The 18,427-nt window shown below is 32.6% G+C and overlaps 1 non-coding gene across 1 annotated transcript; it reads right to left on the bottom strand.

Annotated features, from left to right (window-relative positions):
* Window positions 1-16,830: 16,830 nt before the first annotated feature.
* On the bottom strand, window positions 16,831-16,938 carry LOC112787138 (small nucleolar RNA R71). The gene has a single exon (XR_003194568.1). It is a non-coding gene; the product is annotated as a small nucleolar RNA R71 (small nucleolar RNA).
* Between the last annotated feature and the right edge of the window lie 1,489 nt (window positions 16,939-18,427).

Below are 18,427 nucleotides of genomic sequence, written 5' to 3' on the forward strand. Positions count from 1 at the left end.
TCATTAAATAAAAGTGTAAACATATGTTTACATGGTTGTTTTGATTAATTACTGATGACAATATACCAATGAAAAATTCACGTGGAAGTCGTCGACCGACTTGCCAAGACTATGTCAAACGACAAAGACAAAACATGAGCAAAAAATAGATGCAGTAACACCTGGCCAGAAGGCGTGAGAGAGTATTAGACGAGGAAAACAAATTGATACATCTATTGGTCCAACTAATATGACAACACCATTAAAAGATATCACAAATATACTAGGGATGTCAATGGGGCGGGGCGGGGGCGGGGGATGCCTCCCTGCTCCCCGTCCCCGCCCCTAGAATTAATCCCCATCCCCGCCCCGATCCCCGCCATGGGGGGATAATTGTCCCCATCTCCATTCCCCGCGTTCCCCATATTCCCCGCGGGGCCCCATTCCCCATCCCCTTATATTTAACATTCATATGAAAATTATAGTAAAAAATATCAAAAAAATAAAAAATAAACTACAAAATACTATTACAAACACACAAACATATCTTATTCAAGATTATAAGTCCAGAAATACAACATAGCAAATTATAATCCATAAAATAAAATCTTAAAATACAACTTCCATTCTAAAAAAAAGCGATAAAATATAGTCTTTAACATTAAGTATTCTTTGATGGTCAGCATACTCAGCAAGAGAAATCATAATTGCTTTAGATACATAGAAGGAGAGAAAATCAAGCAACTATTTCAAAATCAAACCCTAACTATTTCAAAATTATAAACACTATATGTCTAATTGCTTTAGATACATAAAAGGAGAGAAAATCAAAATTATACAACACAGTGAGTAGAGAAGACTGAATAATAGGGTTAGGATTTTTTTAATTGGTAAAATTACTAAAAAATCTACCTATGTTAGAAATAAAGTAAGGTTATTTAAGAAATTTCAAACATTCGGGGAATTATCGGGGATGGGGCGGGAATCCCCGCTCGGGTCCTCGCGCCTGTCTCGGGGGAATTTTGCTCCCCATCCCCATCCCCACGGGAAAAATTCTCCACAAACGGGGCCCCATTCTGGGCGGTCCCCGCGGGGATCCCCGCTTCCTGGGGATTTTTGACACCCCTAAAATATACCCATGATCGTCGCTCATCAATACTTTGGGTCAGGCACTCTAAGTTATACTTCTAATTAATAAATTTATGTTATTAGTTTATTATTTAATTTGAATTATTTTTTACAATATATCCATGTTACTGGACTTTTTAGTACTATTTATGTATAATTTATCTATTAAATGTATTCTTAAATTCTCAAAATATATTATTTTTATACTAATAATAAATTTTTTAAATATTCAGATACTCATAATAACAGAGGAGTTAGTCAAAATAACCAATCGAATGGTGATAATATGGATAACAATACTGTATATTTATTTAATTAATAATAATCTATTTTTCTTAGGTTTTGATTCAATAAATCTTTTATTATTATCCTAAATAATATTGTTATAGATCTTATTATATTATCTTAATGTACTTTAAATACTAATAAAGTCAATTATTGGGTAATTTAATGATTTTCGAATATAATATTACAAGGATATAAAATTTTCTCACGTTATCATTATAAGAAAATTATATTAGATATATTTTTAATAGAGTTGATTTGCTTTGGTTGTTGGATGGAGAAGATTGAGTGATTCAATTTTCATCCCTCTTATCTAGGTTGTTAAGGACACGTTCTTTTGAGGTCTAATAGGAAATTCTTTCCGGTGACCTAGGTTACTAAGAACAAGTTTCTTCGAGGTCTAATAGAAAAATCTTTATCTATCTTTTATGTTTTCACTGTATTATTGGGTATGTCCTTTACTGAATAATGCTTATCTATTGTGATAAAACTCTTAACTCCCAATCTATTTCTTATCATCTGGTATCAGAGCGTGTACACCAAAATCAGCCACTAAAGTCAGTCACCAGTATAAAATACATGTTAGAATATAAATATATATTAAAAATAAATTAAACCACACATATTTATATACAAATACATTAGTAACTAATTTTGGTGTATAAATAACATTTTTGTTTTTAATAATATATATATTTGTTATTAAATTTCCTCACCCTATAACAAAAACATTTAGTTAATAATGCTAGTATATTTTTTTTGACTTTTCTTCCTACAATTTAGTTTATCATTTAATTTAAATTATTTTTACAATATATCTATATTAATGTACTCTTAATACCATTTATTTATAATTTATCTACTGAATCTACTCTTAAGTTGTCAACATATATTATTTTCATGCTAATAATGTAGGTACTCATAATAATAATGGAACTATCCAAGTAACAAACTGAATGATAATAATATCGGTAAGAATCCTGTATATTTATTTAATTAATAATAATATATTTTTTTCTTAAATTTTGATTCAATAAACTTTTTATTATTGTCCTAAATAATATTATTATAGATATTATGATATTATTTTAATATACTTTAAATACTTATAATGTCAATAATTGGATAATTTAATAATTTTTTAATATAATATTATAAGAATCTAAATTTATTCTGTATCATTATAAGAAAATTATATTAGATATATATTTAATAATATATTTTTTATTAAATTTTTTTACTGTATAACAAAAAAATTTAGTTGATAATTCTAGTACTTTTTTGTGTGTTTTTCTTCTACAATGTTATATATTAGAAGTGGTAATTTTTTCACCATATACATTTAAACCGATTAATTTACTATTTTTAACTTAATTATTATGCTACTATTTTAATGTAATTTTTATATTTATGAATTATTTATCTTTAAAGAATAATTATATACTATAAAAAATAATTATTAAATTTTTAGAGAATTTAAAATATACTATTTTCATTTCAATAATATGATTTTTATTATTCAGATGCTCATAATAATAGTGGTTCAAGTAATGTTCTAAAATTTTAAATTTTATATCTTTTTTAATATTCTATAATTATTTTTAACGTTTTGTTTAATACACAAAAAAGTTCAAATACTTTTAATAAATATATAATATTGTAAATTATAAATGATAATTTTTTCACTTCAGAATACTTATTATATATTTATATTTTAAGTGCTATGGAGAGACTATACCATTTGAGTTATAATTCATTGGCATTTAAATTATTATTAACATACTACCATTTTAAATCTTTAATAATCTGTTAGTACCTATAATATATATGTAATTTAAATGTTAGTCATACAAAATAAATATAATGATTTATTTTTTAAAATATTGTCTTCGTAATGCTAATAATTTAAATATTCTAAAAAAATAAATTAAAAATTATAATATCATGTAAGCAGAATATAAAGTAGAATTAATTACTTTTTATAAAATATTTAATTAATTTATTTTCGTACACAACAATTTTATAATTATTTATAACTGTTCAAATACGAAATATTGCACATTCTTTCAATGCGCTAAATTATAATAAAAAACCTTTTAATACAAAAATATTAAAGAATTCTTATCATTTAAATAATTATTATATTATTCTGCTAGCATGGTATGTACTCTTAGTACACTCTGATCATTAATTTTTTTTCATATTAACTCAAAATAAATTTTTAATGTGTTTTTTTTTTAAATATTACCAGAAATTCATGGAAATAGATCTGATCAAAGCAGCAGTGAAGATAATATAACTGGTCAGTATTCTACTTTTTTTTCTTTAAGTTTAATATCGTGACGCATTTTTAATAGATAAATGAATTTTAAAAAAATTATTATTTTATCCTTATATGTGAGCATATTAATGTATTTACAGTAGACATTAAGTGTGAGCATAATTAATCTTAAAAAATTTATTTATTTAAAATTATTACAAGAACCAATATAAAAAATAATAACAGTGCCTAACAAAAAATATTTAAAATCTATATAAAAAAATTTATAAGAACCAAAATGATACTTAAAATATTTGTTTACCAATTAAAATGAAAAATATGTAAACTTTAATGAAAACGAAAATATGGTCAATCTAAAATACTTTATATTTTGTTGAATCATTTTAGTATAATTCACACAAATATGACAAATAAAATATATTTTAGGTAATAAAATAAATAATAAAATTTAAAATGATAAATCTAGGCGAAAGCATACAAAATTAAAATTATTAGAAGTAATAGAATAAATAAAATACGTACCAATATTATCATCATGCATTGTGTTGCTTCGATCAATAATATCTAAACATTTAAAAATATGAAACGAAACATACAAACTAAAAAATTCAGGCGAAAGCAAAAATTTTCATAACCTATATAAGATAATTAACTAAAAAATGCAATAAAACAATAGATGCAACTGAGAATTTTATACAAAAAAAATTAAGATATATAAAGATAGCATTCTTAAAAAACTTTTATGTATTTCACACTCAAAATATATTGTATTAACTATTTTATATAAAAAAAATAGTCCATAATAGACACAATGTTAACATATAAACAAAAACATATACTAGAACAATAAAATAATAAACATTTAAAATAATATAATGTTGTTATAGGGGTGGCAAAACGGGTCAAACTCGCCAGGTCAAATCGCCAAAAAAGATGGGTCAGGGAGAGATTTTGAGCCCGCCATTTTTTAAAACCCGCCAAACCCACGGGCTTTGGTGGGGCGGTGCGGGCTGGCAAAATTTTTTTTAAAGGACATTCTGGTCCTTTACACTGTCATATATATATGGAACTAGCATGAGTTATTTTCATTTGAGAACATCCACAGCCATAGCTGCGCTGCCTCCCTCTCCCTCTCCCTCTAGCCCCCTTTCTCCAGTCTTGACGTCACCACATAGCAGCCTCTGTCTCCCTCCAACAACATCCCTTCTCTTTCTCGCACCGGCGTGGCGGCGTTGCTGTCTTTGTATCTCCCTCACAACTCAATTGGAAGGCATGCGTCCTCTCTCTCTAAACCCTCACCGAATCATCCCTAATCTCTCCCTCTCACTGGCGGCTATGACGACTCGGGTCTCTCCCTCGCACCGACGTCACTGGCTCTCTCTCCCTCACAACTTGATTTTGAAGGCGCGCGACGACTCGCATTCCTTCTTCACTCTCGCATTCTCTCTCCATCATGTCTATGTCTCCCTCCCGTCTAGAAAGCACCATAATCCAGGATCACCAGCGGCAACGACGACTCGGCTCTCCCTCTCTCGTAGCGCAACCCAGAAAGCACCAGCGAGGATGACTCGGGTCTGTGACGACTCTTAATTTTTCTTTTTTTTTTCTTGTGGGAGGTTGTTTGATGATTCTGTTTGTGGAACAGCCATTCTCTATTTTTGTTTAGTTTTCTTTTATTTTTCTGTTTCTAGGAGCGACGATTATGTTCTCTGTTTGTGGGAGCTTGGGAGGATGATTCTGTTCTATATTTTTATTTTATTTTTTATATCTTTTTCTTACTGATTATTAATTATGATCTCTATTCAGTTCTCTATTATTTACTTATTGTTAATTTTGTTATTGATTTAGTTTGTATTAATATGTTATTCTTATTATTTTGTAATTGATTTAGTTATTGATATGATTTTAGATAGTGTTATTTTTTATGTTATTTAAGGTTTCAAAATATTTATTGGGGCTAAAAAGAAAAAGAAGAAAGGCGGGCCGGTCCCCCAACCCGCCAGTCCGCCCTTTGGCGAGGCAGGGTGGCAAGTTCAGCCCATATCATTTTGGCGGAGCGGGTCAGCCCATCCTCTTTTGCAGTGGGCTGGCCCATTTTTCCACCTTTAGTTGTAGATCGTATGTGGTTTTAACTTGGTTATAACAGTTTTGAATTAAAGATTAAAAAAAAAGATATTTTATTAGAAAAAAGAATAAAACTATTTAATACACAATAAATAATATTTCCTTATAATTAGAAGAATAAAAGAATTTATTTAACAAATAAAATTTTTTTTATAAAGAATAAAATAAAATATTTTATAGTTAAGGTTGTTAAATACTTCTGTATAAAAAAAATTAAAAAAAATAAAGCCAAACAACATCACAATATTATACAGTGTAACAAAGTTAAAACAAAATATTTTCAAATATCATTTAAATATTTAATAGTTACTTATCTCTTTTTTTATGATCACTATAATGAAAGTCATTCTTTGTTTTTATAATCAACAAAGTACTATTTTTTTAAGTTATTACAAAATTTATCATTTTTTGTTTTCCATTATGAATGTAACCAAATATATATAAATTTAATACGAGTATAGAAATTAGACAAAATGTTCGAGCATCTCACAACTGTGCTCGAAATTTTCAAGAGGATACAAAAATACTTCACACTCCGCTACCAATTTCAAGGACATGTCATTACTGTAGCGCACGTCTATTTTATCATGAAACATTTGAGATGTGTTGTAATGGGGGAAAAGTCTCTCTTCCCCAAGTAAATGCTCCTCAGAAATTGCTTCAAATCTTCCTGGGCCCTCCTGTAAAAGGAAACCATTTTAGAAAACATATTCATGGATACAATCATGTATTTTTCTTCACTTCGTGTGGTGGGCACATAGACGAACAACTGACTATAACAGGTCGTGGTATATATACATTTCGTATTCAAGGTTCAATATATTAAAGTATAGGGATTTTATCTAGACCAGGACGCGACCACGCTTTTTGCAACTGTACATAAATGAAACTGAGCACGAGTTGCATAATATGATACTGGAGAATACACAACTACATGAAATATTGGTTCTCAAGTTACAACAATTGCTACACTGGTATAATCCTTTTCTCCATGTGTTTCACTAGCTTACACAATGGTCAGATGTACATGAATGTAGTTTGGTCATTAGAGAGTGACCTGCTAATCAGCCACAATATAGTCGTCCAACTGCGTCGCAGGTAGCAGCTATAATTGTTGGTGATAACATTGAAAATGATTCGTGGACGAGATATTAAGGTGCAAAGTCATGCTAGTAGCCTACAAAGGATTCAGGAATTCGTTCGCTATTACGATCCACTACAATATCCTCTTCTCTTTCCATTTGAAACTCATGGATATGATATCAATACTCGAAGTCAAAGTGGGGGAAAGTATCATGCCGAACATTTATAGCTATATACTCCAGATACAAATCCTCATTTCCTATGTATCTAACCTTTTTTCCAAAATCTAAAAAATTTGTAGATCCGCCCCGATGATCATTCCACTGTATTGCAAGCAGGGCGACTTGTACAATAATATGTTATAGATAACTATGTGAAAATTGAAACCGAAAAGTTAAGATGGGTACGAAATAGACAAAAGAAATTACGGGCTGAATTACACCAAGGCTTATAAGATGCCTTACACACAGGAGAAATCAATGCAGGTAAATATTGTTGGATCTAATGGCTACTTCGTAAATCATTAAGAATTATCCAAAATTATTATTGAAACTAACAATATTTCTCTCTATATTTGTCCTTAGAAAATGTTGGAAGAAAAAGAACAATATTACCATCGTCGTTCATTGGTAGCCATCGACACATGACCCAACGATATAATGATGGAATGGCTATTGTTCTTAAAGAGGGCAAGCCAGATATTTTTCTCACAATGACATGCAATCCATCTTGACCTGAAATAACTTTAGAACTCAACCCAGTTGAAACTACGCAGGATCGTCCATATCTAACAACAAGAATTTTTCGAGCCAAATTTGAACAGTTGAAAGAGAATGTAATTACTAAGGGTGTCTTAGGAAAGGTGAAGAGCTATATTGATGTCACTGAGTTTCAAAAAAAAAAAGGATTGCAACATGTACATATGTTGCTAATCTTAGAAAACAGTAACAAGTTAATTGACCTGGAGCATTATGATAGTTTGGTACACGTAGAGATACCATCTAAAGAAGTAGAACCACACCTACATGATGTAGTGCTAAAACATATGATCCATGGTCCTGGCAGAACACTTGATCAATCTTCACCCTGCATGAAAAATGGCCAATGTAAATGTAACTACCCAAAAGAATTCGCAGCAGAGACATGAAGAGATGACGACTCATATCTGCAATATAAGCGACGATTCGACACTCCAGTATTGATTAACCAAAATGTCACAGTTGACAATAGATGGGTAGTTTCGTACAACCCTTAGCTAGTACTAAAGTATGATTGCCATATTAATGTTGAGATATGTAGTAGCATCAAGAGTATAAAATATCTCTATAAGTATTGCTACAAGGGTCCAGACCGGGTTGCAATAGAAGTTCACAAAGGTTCTAATGTTGACGAGGTCCAACACTTTGTTGATGCAAGATGGATCACTGCTCCAGAGGCATGTTGGAGAATATTTAAATTTAACCTTTACTGAATGTATCCATCTATGGAAAGGTTACAAACATTTGCCAAATCAACATCAAGTGAGCTTCTATGATCACCAAACCATTCCTGAAATACTTAATGATGATTATTTCTCTAGAACAATGCTCACTAAATTTTTTGCCCTAAATCGTGAGGAGAACCAACAATCTAGGCATCTTCTGTATAGGAAAATTTCAGAGTATTATACTTGGCACAACAAGAAAAAAGAATGGCATCATCGCAAGACACAAAGGAGATCCATCAGTCGAATTTATACTGTATCACCTTTAGAAGAAGAAAAATTCTATTTGTGTATTCTGTTATCTAATGTCAGAGAACCAACCAGTTGGGATGATTAGCTAACAGTGAATGGGGTCCAATATTCGTCCTTCAAGCAATCTGCTCAACACTGAAGATTATTAGAGAGTGACAGTAGCATCCATGCGTGTTTGGTTGAAGCTTCTGTTTTATAATTGTCATGTGCTTTATGAAGGTTATTTGCAACCATCTTAATATTTTGTGAGCCTACAGATGTAAGAAGCTTATAGGATGAATTTTTTCATATATGGTGGATGATTATCCGTCAACCAGCACTACAACAGCCTTAGTGTTAACAAATCGGCTACTCGGAGATATAAATGATATCCTCCTTCAACACGAAAAATAGATTACACAATACTATTTGCCAACTCTAACTCATGAAAATGACAATGACAACTCGATACCCAGAGTTATCCAAGAAGAACTGTCCGTCAAAGTATCCCGGGAAGACCTGTGTTCCATATCACTTTTATTATCATTAAACTAATTACGTGATATATATTAAACTAAGAAAAAGAAGAAGATGATGATAATGATAATGATGATGATAAAGATAGAGAAAGGGGAGAAAAAAAAAAGAAAAAAAAGAAAAAGATGAAGAACAAGAAGAAGACGGAAGAGGAAGAAGAATGAGAATAAAAATGAAAATGTAAGAAGTACGTATGTAAATTTAACTTGATTGAACTTGGTTAAAAAAATTTAGTTGTCTAAAATTTCTAGAAATATAATTTGTTTTGTTGATCTTCTTTCTTTTATAAAAATCAAAATGAGACCTTTTTTTCATTATAAAAAATAGGAAGAACCCTAATCCGGATTAGAAAGATCGAACTTTATCACAAAAATATGTCTCCCACCCTTTAAACCATCAATTGCTAATACTCTTTTTCATTCACGCTAAAACTCAATGTCAACTTATCCAACTAATAGGATGTTTAGAAACTCCTTAGAATTCAATTCCAGTGTTTGAAACAAAAATAATTAAATTAGTTTAGATGGAATTCAATTCAATTCTATTGTTTTCTCTCAAAATCAATTCCGACCCATATAGGTCCGATTTGAAATTCCATTATATTGGGATTTCACTTAAATTTCTAAAATATCCTTATATTCTAATTGATTTTTCTTAACTTTTTTCACTCACATTCTCTTAATGCCTCCCATCTTTCAACACACACTCTCTCTTCTCTTACTACCTTCATTCTCTTCCCTTCTTTTTCCTTTCTTTCAAATCACTTAATATAATATATACCTATTTTTTTAAAAGGTCTACTATGTGGATTTGGCTCTTCTAAAGTTGTTCACTTACTTTAGAGAAAAAAAATAATGTAATCTGAACTCTTGATAATATAAATGGTCACGATCATATTAAATAAATAAACAATAAATAAATGCATTAAAAGAGAATCAAAACGTCAACTATTATAAAAATTAAAAAGAAAAAAATGCGCCACTTTACAAAGATTGCACACAGAGTTGAGTTTCTGCAAAACTTAATGCATACAACAATAAAATTTGTATTGAGTAAAAAATAATGACGATGACCATATAAACATTGAAGATGACAATGTCATTGAACAAAAAAAATGGTTGTTACAGAGGAGATGACGGAGTTACCAAGTGAAGCGAGTATGCTGGTTCCATCCATAGATACTATGATGATGGTGTCCCCAACAGAGACGAGCATTGTGTTGTCCCCTACTAGAGTTACAATGATAGGATTGCCCAGCAAGCCAAACATGGAGGTGTTGCTGTCTGGAACTAAAACTGTATATTTATAGAAATAAATGAGTTGATGATCACAATGATACCACCATGAAAAGATAATTTTTTTATTAAATAATTTCAAATTTCACTGCAATATATTTGATAAAACCTTACTCAATATATTATTTTTTTTATATTTGCAGAAGATTGTCAATTGATTTCTCAAAACATGAAAAAAACTCAAATTACACAACACAATTCTACATTAATTACCTTTTTCAGGTATGTTTAAAATAATGATATTTAGTACTCTTATTTTAGTACTCTTATTTTTATATATTTATAACAATTATATTTAGAATTTTATTATTTATTTTATTCAGGCCAATTATAGCAAAAGAACAAAAAATACTAAAATTAGGCATGGAATTTGACACGGCACTAGAAGCTAAAAACTTTTGGAGAAATTACGGTGGAATGATAGGTTTTAATGTTCAAACAATTGTATGCAAATAAATGCAAGGTTGATAATTCTGTGAGTAGTTTTATACTTGTTTGTGCAAAGGAAGGCCAATGAAGACCAGATAAATGAGATCATTTAACAAAGAAACCTCGCGTCGAGACTAGAACAAGTTGCCAAGTAAGAATGTCACTCAAGTTTGCTTGAGGTATAAAAAAATGTGATTTGTGACCTTGAGTTAAATCACAATCATATTTTGCAAATTCCAAAAACCAGTCATATGATGCCATCACAAAGAAAGATTTCAAAAATACAAGCATTGCAAATAGATTTGACAGATGAAGCTAGCATAAGATAAAAGAAAACACATGAACTAACAAGTTTACAAGCTGGTGGTAAAGATGTTCTTGGATATAACAAACCAGACCAAAAGAACTATCTTTGAAGCGAACGAAAGCAAGATTTGGCCTATGGTGAAGTGGGTAGTTTATTAAAGAATTTTCATCAACAACAACTTGATAACCCCTCATTTCAATATGCTATACAATTACATAATGAAGAAAAATAACAAATCTTTGTTGGGCTGATTCAAGAATGGTAATTGATTATGCTATCTTTGGTGATGTAATCTCTTCCAAAAAATGTTAAGGATTTAAAAAAGTTGAAAAATCACTAGTGGTCACAATTAATCTCGTTCATAACAAAACTTTAAATGTGAGTTACAAAAGACAAAAATAAAGAAGAAGAAAATAACGAAGACAGCAACAATGACATGGAAGAACATGATAGTAAAACATAAAAAGAGGATTGAATGTTGTGAAAAAGAAGAACCAAAAATAAAATTTCTCTTTTTTGTTGAGAAAAAAAAAGAAAAAAAATAAAAGAAAAAGAAGAAATCATTCGAAGTTCTTCTATAAGATGCGAAGCAACAGTCTTGGAAGCTGTTGCAGTTTTCACACGATCTCCGAGGAACCCTATTAAAAATTCTTCTTTTAACTTCTTTTTGTTATGAAAATAAGGATTAGGGTTTGAGGGAAGGAGGAGAGAGAATAGGGAGAATGATATGTAATTCTATTATTGATTGTGTATTAGAGAATGTGAGAGGGGCTATTTATAGCCAAGGGTATAACTCTTAGCTAAGGTCCCAACTCTTATCCAAGGGCCCAACGCCTCGCTAGGGCATCCACAATAAATATATTTATAACACTCCCTCTTAGATGCCCTAGTAGTAATAGTAGACGAGTGCCTCATTAAAAAACCTTACTAAAAAAAATATAGTGAAGGAAAAAGAGTATACTGTCTTGGAATACGTTAGGTAGCTGTCTTGTTAAAAAATATTACCAGGGAAAAACCCAAAGTGGGATAAAGATGATGGTTAAATAAAAGAGTACATCCCATATTACTCCCCCTAATAATTACATCACTTGATATCTCTTAGTCCGCGCATTCCTTTCTTGTATACTAGCTTCTCAAATGTTGAAGTAGGTAGTGCTTTAGTGAACATATTTGCTAAATTATCATTGGAACGGATTGTTGAATGTCTATATCACCATGAAGATCATGAGAGTAGAAGAGCTTTGGTTAAATGTGCTATATTCTTTCTCCTTTGATGTATCCTTCTTTTAGTTGATGTATGCAAATAGAGTTATCTTCGTGTATGACTGTTGGCATTTTCCTCACAGGTAAGCCACACATATCTTGGACATGTTGGGTGATTGACCTAAGCCAAATACATTCTCGAATTGCTTCATGAATTGCTAATATTTCTACATGATTTGAGGATGTTGCAGCTATAGTTTGCTGATGAGCGGATAATTTATACGCTTTTTGGCATTATTTTTAGTATGTTTTTAGTAGGATCTAGTTACTTTTAGGGATGTTTTCATTAGTTTTTATGTTAAATTCACATTTCTGGACTTTACTATGAGTTTGTGTGTTTTTTTATGATTTTAGATATTTTCTGGCTGAAATTGAGGGACTTGAGCAGAAATCAGATTCAGAGGTTGAAGAAGGACTGCTGATGCTGTTGGATTCTGACCTCCCTGCACTCAAAGTGGATTTTCTGGAGCTACAGAACTCGACATGGCGCGCTTCTAATTGCGTTGGAAAGTAGACATCCAGGGCTTTCCAGCAATATATAATAGTCCATACTTTGGCTAAGAATAGATGACATAAACTGGCGTTCAACACCAGCTTTCGGCCCAAATCTGGCGTCCAGCGCCAGAAAAGGAGCCAAAACCAGAGTTGAACGCCCAAACTGGCACAAAAGCTGGCGTTCAACTCCAGCAAGGACCTCTACACGTGCAACACTCAAGCTCAGCCCAAGCACACACCAAGTGGGCCCCGAAAGTGGATTTATGCATCAATTACTTACTCTTGTAAACCCTAGTAGCTAGTTTATTATAAATAGGACCTTTTACTAGTCTTTTTGAACATCTTTGGATTATCTTTTGATCTATAGATCATGTTTTGGGACTGGCCATCTCGGTCATGCCTGGACCTTTCACTTATGTATTTTCACGGTAGAGTTTCTACACTCCATAGATTAAGGTGTGGAGCTCTGCTGTTCCTCAAAGATTAATGCAAAGTACTACTGTTTTCTATACAATTCATCTTATTTCGCTTCTAAGATATTCATTCGTACTTCAATCTGAATGTGATGAATGTGACAATCATCATCATTCCCTATGAACGCGTGCCTGACAACCACTTCCGTTCTACCTTCGACTGAATGAGTATCTCTTAGATCTCTTAACCAGAATCTTCGTGGCGTAAGCTAGAATGATGGCGGCATTCAAGAGAATCCGGAAAGTCTAAACCTTGTCTGTGGTATTCCGAGTAGGATTCAATTAATGAATGACTGTGACGAGCTCCAAACTCGCGATTGCGGGGCGTTAGTGACAGACGCAAAAGGATAGTAAATCCTATTCCAGCATGATCGAGAACCGACAGATGAATAGCCGTGCCGTGACAGGGTGCGTTGATCATTTTCACTGAGAGGATAAGATGAAGCCATTGACAAGGGTGATGCCTCCAGACGATTAGCCGTGCCGTGACAGGGCATTGGATCATTTTCCCGAGAGATGACCGAAAGTAGCCGTTGACAATGGTGATGTATCACATAAAGCCAGCCATGGAAAGGAGTAAGACTGATTGGATGAAGATAGCAGGAAAGCAGAGGTTCAGAGGAACGAAAAGCATTTCCATTCGCTTATCTGAAATTCCTACTAATGATTTACATAAGTACCTCTATCCCTATTCTATTATTTATTATTCGAAAACATCATTATCAATTTATATCTGCCTAACTGAGATTTGCAAGGTGACCATAGCTTGCTTCATACCGACAATCTCCGTGGGATTCGACCCTTACTCACGTAAGGTATTACTTGGACGACCCAGTGCACTTGCTGGTTAGTTACACGGAGTTGTGAACCATGGTCTTGGCATCATGTTTTTGGCGCCATTTCCAGGGAAAGAAAGAGCAATGAATTTTACATAATTAAAGTGTAATCACGATTCCGCGTACCAAGTTTTTGGCGCCGTTGCCGGGGATTGTTTGAGTTTGGACAACTAACGGTTCATCCTGTTGCTCAGATTAGGTAATTTTCTTTTTGTTTTCTTTTCAAAAAATTTTTCAAAAATATTTCAAAATTTCTCCTTTGTTTTCGAAAAAAAATAATATACAAATGTTTTCAAAAATTTTATTCAAAATTTTTAAGAATGAATTCTAGTGTTTCGTGAAGCATGTGAAGCCTGGCTGGCTGTAAAGCCATGTCTAAATTTATTTGGACTGAGGCAGCAATTTGTTATCAAGAGCAAGCTAGTTGTTGCTAATCCACCTGCTGCTGTTCCTGATTCACCTGCTAAAGCTTGGCTGGCCATTGGCCATGTCTAGTGTTTTGGACCGGAGCTTTCATTGAAAGCTTGGCTGGCTCATGAGCCATGTCTAATTCCTGGACTGAAGCTTTAGACTAAACATGGCAAGATTCCTGGAATTCATGTTAAAAATTTTGGAATCCTTATTTTTTCTTTTTCATATAATTTTCGAAATAAAAATCCAAAAAAATTAGAAAATCATAAAAATCAAAAATATTTTTTTTTGTGTTTCTTGTTTGAGTCATGAGTCATATTATAAGTTTGGTGTCAATTGCATGTGCATCTTGCATTTTTCGAAAATTCATGCATTCATAGTGTTCTTCATGATCTTCAAGTTGTTCTTGGTAAGTCTTCTTGCTTGATCTTTGCAATTGCATGTTTTGTGTCTTTTCTTGTTTTTCATATGCATTCTTGAATTCTTAGTGTCTAAGCATTAAAGAATTCTAAGTTTGGTGTCTTGCATGTTTTCTTTGCATTAAAAATTTTTCAAAATTGTGTCTATGATGTTCATCTTGACATTCATAGTGTTCTTGGTGTTCATCTTGACATTCATAGCATTCTTGCATGCATCACATGTTTTGATCTAAAAATTTCATGCATTGCATCTCTTTAGTGTTTTTCTCTCTCATCATAAAAATTTCAAAAAATCAAAAAAATATCTTTCCCATTTTCTCTCATCAAATTCGAAAATTTGGATTGACTTTTTCAAAAATTTTTAAAATCAAATTGTTTCTCATGAGTCAAATCAAATTTTCAATTTGAAAATCTTATCTTTTTCAAAATCTTTTTCAAAAATCAAATCCTTTTCAAAATTCTTAGTTATTTTCGAAAATTCCAAAAATATTTTTCAAAAATATTTTTCTTATTTTTATACCAAATTTTCGAAAATAACAATAACAATTAATATTTTGATTCAAAAATTTCAAGTTTGTTACTTGCTTGTTAAGAAAGATTCAAACTTTGAGTTCTAGAATCATATCTTGTGATTTCTTATGAATCAAGTCATTAATTGTGATTTTAAAAATCAAATCTTTTTCAAAAACTAATTTCTATCATATCTTTTCAAAAATATCTTCTCATCTTATCTTTTTCAAAAATCTAATTTCAAAATATCTTTTCCAACTTCCTAACTTCTTATCTTTTCAAAAATTGTTTCAACTAACTAACTAACTTTTTGTTTGTTTCTTAAATTTTTCAAAACTATCTAACTAACTCTCTCTCTCTCTAATTTTTGAAAATATCTTCCCTCTTTTTCAAAAATTTCTTTTTAATTAACTAATTATTTTTATCTTTGATTTTAAAATTTTTTTCGAAAATTACTAACCTTTTTCAAAAACTATTTTCGAAAATCACTAACCCTTTTTCAAAAAAATTATTTTCGAAAATTCTCCCTCTCCCATCTTATTCTATTTATTTATTCATCTACTAACATCTCATCTCACATCTCAACCCTCCTCACAGTTGTGTTTCTTCCATTATATTACATTCTTTGTCTCTCCCTCTTCTTCTACTCACACAGGGATCCCTATACTATGGTATAAAGGATCCATATTATTATTATTTTTTTTTTCTGTGCCCTCTTCTTTGTCATATGAGCAGGAGCAAGGACAATAATATTCTTGTTGAAGCAGATCCAGAACCTGAAAGGACTCTGAAGAGAAAATTAAGAGAAGCTAAATTACAACAATCCAGAGATAATCTTTCAGAAATTTTCGAACAGGAAGAGGAGATGGCAGCCGAAAATAATAATAATGTAAGGAAGATGCTTGGTGACTTTACTGCACCTAATTCCAATTTACATGGAAGAAGCATCTCCATTCCTGCCATTGGAGCAAACAACTTTGAGCTGAAACCTCAATTAGTTTCTCTGATGCAGCAGAACTGCAAGTTTCATGGACTTCCATCTGAAGATCCTTTTCAGTTCTTAACTGAATTCTTGCAGATATGTGATACTGTTAAGACTAATGGAGTAGATCCTGAAGTCTACAGGCTCATGCTTTTCCCTTTTGCTATAAGAGACAGAGCTAGATTATGGTTGGATTCTCAACCCAAAGACAGCCTGAACTCTTGGGATAAGCTGGTCACGGCTTTCTTAGCCAAGTACTTTCCTCCTCAAAAGCTGAGCAAGCTTAGAGCTGATGTTCAAACCTTCAGACAGAAAGAAGGTGAATCCCTCTATGAAGCTTGGGAAAGATACAAACAGTTGACCAAAAAGTGTCCTTTTGACATGCTTTCAGAATGGACCATCCTGGATATATTCTATGATGGTTTATCTGAGCTATCAAAAATGTCACTGGACACTTCTGCAGGTGGATCCATTCACCTAAAGAAAACGCCTGCAGAAGCTCAAGAACTCATTGACATGGTTGCTAATAACCAGTTCATGTACACTTCTGAAAGGAATCCTGTGAGTAATGGGACGCCTATGAAGAAGGGAGTTCTTGAAGTTGATACTCTGAATGCCATATTGGCTCAGAATAAAATATTGACTCAGCAAGTCAATATGATCTCTCAGAGTCTGCATGGAATGCAAGCTGCATCCAACAGTACTCAAGAGGCTTTTTATGCAGAAGAAGCTTATGATCCTGAGAACCCTGCAATAGCAGAGGTAAATTACTTAGGTGAACTTTATGGAAACACCTATAACTCATCATGGAGAAATCATCCAAATTTCTCATGGAAGGATCAAAAGCCTCAACAAGGCTTTAATAATGGTGGAAGAAACAGGTTTAACAATAATAAACCTTTTCCATCATCCACTCAGCAGCAGACAGAGAACTCTGAACAAAATGCTTCTAATTTAGCAAATCTAGTCTCTGATCTATCCAAGGCCACTGTGAGTTTCATGAATGAAACCAGGTCTTCCATTAGAAATTTGGAAGCACAAGTGGGCCAGCTGAGTAAAAGGATCACTGAAATCCCTCCAAGTACTCTCCCAAGCAATACAGAAGAGAATCCAAAAGGAGAGTGCAAGGCCATTGACATAAGCACCATGGCCGAACCCAAAGAGGGAGAGGAAGACGCAAATCCCAAGGAGGAAGACCTCCTGGGACGTCCAGTGATCAATAAGGAGCTTCCCTCTGAGGAACCAAAGGACTCTGAGGCTCATCTAGAGACCATAGAGATTCCATTGAACCTCCTTATGCCCTTCATGAGCTCTGATGAGTATTCCTCTTCTGAAGAGAATGAGGATGTTACTGAAGAGCAAACTGCCAAGTTTCTTGGTACAATCATGAAGCTGAATGCCAAATTATTTGGCATTGATACTTGGGAAGTTGAACCTCCCTTGTTCATCAATGAACTAAGTGATCTGGATCAACTGACATTGCCTCAGAAGAGACAGGATCCTGGAAAGTTCATAATACCCTGCACCATAGGCACCATGATCTTTAAGGCTCTGTGTGACCTTGGTTCAGGAATAAACCTCATGCCCCTCTCTGTAATAGAGAAACTGGGAATCTATGGGGTACAAGCTGCTAAAATCTTATTAGAGATGGCAGACAGTTCAAGAAAATAGGCTTATGGACAAGTAGAGGACGTGTTAGTAAAGGTTGAAGGCCTTTACATCCCTGCTGATTTCATAGTCCTGGATACTGGAAAGGAAGAGGATGAATCCATCATCCTAGGAAGACCTTTCCTGGCCACAGCAAGAGCTGTGATTGATGTTGACAGAGGTGAAATAGTCCTTCAATGGAATAAGGACTCCCTTGTGCTTAAAACTC

Source organism: Arachis hypogaea, chromosome 20, assembly GCF_003086295.3.
Source record: "Arachis hypogaea cultivar Tifrunner chromosome 20, arahy.Tifrunner.gnm2.J5K5, whole genome shotgun sequence".
In the NCBI taxonomy this organism is placed as follows: domain Eukaryota; kingdom Viridiplantae; phylum Streptophyta; class Magnoliopsida; order Fabales; family Fabaceae; genus Arachis; species Arachis hypogaea.